This window comes from Acomys russatus, chromosome 6 (genome assembly GCF_903995435.1).
Source record: "Acomys russatus chromosome 6, mAcoRus1.1, whole genome shotgun sequence".
NCBI classification, from domain to species: Eukaryota; Metazoa; Chordata; class Mammalia; order Rodentia; family Muridae; genus Acomys; species Acomys russatus.
The window spans coordinates 19,162,054-19,166,935 of NC_067142.1; positions in this window are offsets into that span (position 1 = coordinate 19,162,054).

Below are 4,882 nucleotides of genomic sequence, written 5' to 3' on the forward strand. Positions count from 1 at the left end.
GGTCTTGAATACCTGTTAGGTCCCAGATGCAGGGGGAGAGCAATGGTGAGCCACAGGGTCTCCCAGTGCCCCTGAAATCCAGCCCTTGTTAGCCTCTGAGGAAAAGTGAGCACGCAGACAAGCCCAGGAGAGGCCCTCACATTCTCCAAGAATCTGGGCTTTCTCCCTCTCACCTCTTACCTCTCTTATTTCTCTGTCTCTCTCTCTGGAGTACGCCTCCCCTCTTTCCTTCTCTCCCCGTGTTCAAATAATAAACCTCATATAATATAAAAAAGAAAAAAGAAAAATAAAAGAATCTGGCTCCTGTCCAGAGCTCTCTAGGGTGAACCCTAATAAGCTAGACCACGCAAGTGGGGAGACACCAATGGACCAGAAGCCCGAGGTGGGGGGCTGCCTCTAGGGAACGGTGCCCCACTGGAGCCATCAGACTTCCTGCCAGGGCCACAGGGGTGCCAGTCCACTGAAACCAGTCTGTGTAATTGTCAGGCTGGCAGTGATGGGGCAAGGGGTTCCTGTAGGGCATGGCTCACCTCACTGGTTCTTGGGCATTTCAGAGTGACGCTCCACCCCGCTCCCAAAGAACAGCTTTTCCTGACCTCAGGCAGGCAACAAGCAAGGTGAGACCTGAATAGGCTTGTCTGTGCTCATAGGGTTGCCTGGCTCCCCTGCGAAGGACAGGTCAGCAAGCCCTGCCCCCAACCAGATGGTAGACACCCCCATAGTGTAGCAACAAGGACTTCCCTGACCCAGAGTTCCTGTCCCAATAGCCTCCTCTACTTGTAGGCTTCTGAGGGAGGAGGGGTGGCACTGAAAGTCCTGGTACAGCGTCTGGCAACCCTACACGGTTTCTTGTGGCCTCCATGGTTCCAATCGCTCAGAGAGACCCTGGGTTGTTTCCACAGAGCCAGGACCCCTGAGTCATAGAGATGTCCACTGGGATCACACACAGCTACCCACAGTGGCCAGAAGGTTCTCTTAATTTCTGTGGGATGCTGTGTTCCCCCGAGGCCGTTCGTACTCTACCCACAGGCCCTACAGTAAACAGAGTCGGGGAAGCATGCCAAACCAACCCTCATCCTTCATTCCACAGAAGGACTAGAGATTGGGCCTAGAGACCCACCCTCACCCTCACTGTCACTGGCAGAGGCTGGCGAGGCAAGAAGTAGAGGCGGGGGATGGGCAGGTGGCAAAAGGACAGAGCAGGAGCCATCTTTCTGGGAGATGAGTTACCAGCTCCCTGGCAAAGCTGCCTGAAAGAACCATATGAGCTGACCCAGGACTCCCTGGTTCTGCATCCCTGGCACAGACCTAAGGCCACCCTGTATCCCTGCCCTGGGGAACAGGGGGTGGGGAAGGTTCCTGCCACCCCTCTCTGGCCCCTCTGTTTTTTGGCCTCACTACCCTGTGGGAACTTTGCCCAAGGAGTCTGGAAGCTTTCTTTGAAATCCCAGTTGGGGGGTGGGGATGCCGTTCAGAGAGTACCGAGCCTGCCTACAATGCAGGCAGCCCTGTGTTCCAGCGAGAGCAAAGATAAAACAGGTATACCAGGCGTAATTACGTGCCTAGAATCCAAGCGTTTGGGAGGTGGATGCAGGAGGGATCAGGAGTTCAGGGTTACCCTTGCTCATCTCAAAAAAGAAAAGAAAACCCCAGTTGGAAATGCCCTCAGTGAGTCTGCTCTCTGAGCCAACACAGTTCTCAGCCCCGGCTGGTTTTCCCCCCAGGCCTGCCATGGACAAAGATAGACCCTGTTCCCATTCAGAGATGGCCCCTTCTCATCATGCTAGAGTGCAGGTGTGCAGGTGTCTGGAGGACACAGACTCTCAGATGCACCAGTGGGATGGGGTGGAATAAAGGGTAGCTTGGGGCTGCTGAAGAACCCATTCGGGAGGAGGACAGCCACCTCTAGGCTCCTCCGGCCCCAGCAGCTCTCTCTTGAGAACTCCAGACTCCTAAGACTCGGCCCCTGGGTCCCTAGGAAACATGGATGCATGGATGAGATAGGTAGATAGATGATAGATAGATAGATAGATAGGGACAGAGACAGGGACAGGGACAAGGACAGAGACAGAGACAGACAGACAGACAGGCAGACAGAGACAGGGACAGAGACAGAGACAGAGACAGACAGACAGAGACAGAGAAACAGAAAGAGAAAGCAGCATGAAGGCCATGAACCAGGTACCTCCTCTTGAATAGCCAACCTCCTAAACCTCAGCTTCCCCATCTGCTAAATGGGCTCCACCCTCCTGCTCACCAAGTAGGTCGTAAAGATAAATGAGCAGGCAGAGTATCTGATGTGGAGGAGTATCAGATTGGGAGGGGGCACCCACTAAGTGTTCTTCTGATTTGAGCCAGGCTCCCTGCTGCCAATCATCAGCTGCACAACAGATGCAGAAGTGCGTGCTGCAGAGATGCTGTCTCAACGGAAGATGGGGAGCCCTTCCTGACACAGAGTATCAAACTTGAAGACATGGGCTATGGATGTTGGCAGAGGGCTTGCCCAGCACGTGTGGGGGTTCCATTGCCAGCACCACAGAAGGTGCATATTGTGGTATACCCCAGGCATTCCAGCATTCAGGAGCTGAAGGCAAGATCACGAGTTCAAGGTCATCCTCCACTACACAGTGAGTTTGAGGCTAGGCTAGGCTGCGTGAGACCCTGTCTTAAAACAAGATAAAAAAAAAAACCTGGGGTTGTGGGGCAGATATAGCTCTGCGGGTGAAGATGCTTGCTGCCAACCTAAGTCCAATCCCCAAGAATCACATGATAAAAAGAGAAAGCCAACTCCTGAGAGCTATCCTCGGAATTCTACACGAAGAACTAAACAATCACAGCACCATTGTGCCAGGACCCTGCCCTGACAGCCCCTTGACACAAGTGTTGTCGTTAGCGAGGACCCTAAAGGGTACTGTAGACTGGAGCCAACAGACCAACCTGCTGGACGCCTAAACAAAGCTCTCAGTAACTACTGCTGGAGTTGTCCTGGCTAGCTCCTCCACCACCACAAGGCCAGAGGCTGGACCAGCAGTGTCCTGTCCTGCCCAGCTTCCCCCTGCCCATAGCTTGCCTACCCTCATCTCACCCTGGTCTGGTAGCCAGGAAAGGATCAGGGCCAGTACATAGATGGCTGTTCCCACATTTGTGGGTAGAAATGGCTCAAAGCAGCACTCGGGAGGCAGAGGCAGGCGGATCGCTGTGAGTTCAAGGCCAGCCTGGTCTACAAAGTGAGTCCAGGATGGCCAAGGCTACACAGAGAAACCCTGTCTCGAAAACCCAAAAAAAAAAGAAAGAAAGAAAGAAATGGCTCAAAGGACAGCTTAAGCCCCTTCCTAGGCAGGGGTCCGGGCATAGTGGACTACTTCATATGAACACCAAAGACACTCTGCACCCCAGCCTCTCCCAGGAAAACCGCAGAATAGCTGCTTGCTCCCTTGTGTCTCTCCCCCTCCCCCCACTGTGGGAAGCCCAATGTTTGTGGAAGACTGGAAATAACTGTAATTTCCTGTTCTCCTATTTGTGCTAAGCAGCTGTGAGTGAGGGGCTTCCTTGGCCTGGCCTCAGTGTTGCCATCTGTATAGTGGGTTGAATGACAACCTGCTGTCTTCCACACCCGGGTCATGAGAACTAAATTGAGATAATGGATGGGTGTCACACAAAGCTGGCACTCTGTAAAAGAGCAGGCAAGCTGGGCACAGTAGTGCACACCTGTAATCCCAGCACTCGGGAGGCAGAGGCAGGTGGATCACTGTGAGTTCGGGGACAGCCTGGTCTACAAAGGAGTCCAGGACAGCCAAGGATACACAGAGAAACCCTGTCTTGGGGTAAAAAAAAAAAAAAAGAAGAAGAAGAGGAAGAGGCGATGAAAGCTCCACTTTTAAAGTAGCCTGTCGTTGGATTTGCAGTGATGTCAAGATAATGCCTTGGCACTAAACAGCTAGAGAAAAACAGCAGAGGCTGAGACACCACACTAAGGACACCTACACAGGCTACAGAGCCCAGCCTGACCAGCTGCTACAGGGCAAATGGTTAGAAGAGTCCCAACTGCCAACAGCGGCCCACACTTTAAAAAAAAAAATGGCTGGTCAAGTCACTGGCAAGGCCAACAGTATCACCCATATGAGGAAGAGAATGGAAGTGGCAGGGCTGGGGTGTTGCTCAGTCAGTAGTGAGTGCTGGGTTTAGCACATATGACGTCCTTGTCCTCAGTTTGATCTCCGTGCCTGGTGGCACATGCCAGCAATCCCAGCAGTTAGGTAGTAGACACAGGAGAATAAGTTGAAGGTCATCCTCCCCTATGTAGCAAGCTTGAGCTCAGCGTGGGCTGAGCGAACCCCCATCTCAGAAAGGGCAACAGCAAGGCATACTGTCTTCGGCATCCTTGATTGGCAACCTATGATCTCCTAGACCCCATCCTCTTCCCCTTCCCTCTCCTTTCCCCCTACCCAGTTTCCAGTCCTCAAGTACGCCCAGATCAGCAGGATTCTCCAAGGTCCACGCCTTTCCATGCGATGCCCCCAGCAGTGTTCCTGCCAGGGCACAGTACAGAGCCTGGTATACGTGTCTGCGACTGTCCTGAGCTCCAGGAACCTTGTCACAGAGCAAAGACGCCCATCCCTCATCCAGGTCTTCTTCACCTGGAGCTGTGGTGACACCATCACAGGGGCAAGGCCCTGCTCAAATGCTGGCTACGAGCTGCAGGGCCCCTTGCTGTCCCATTCTGAGCCAGGCCAGAGGGCCTTGAAGAAAACACAAACCAAGGACAACCTGGAGGCCTCTGGTATTGATCTCCTCCTGCCTGCCTGGGTGGGAGAGGGGAGGTAGTCTTAGGTCTGTCTTCCCCTCCCCCCACAGTCCTCCAGCTCAAGGCCTTGACTTCCCT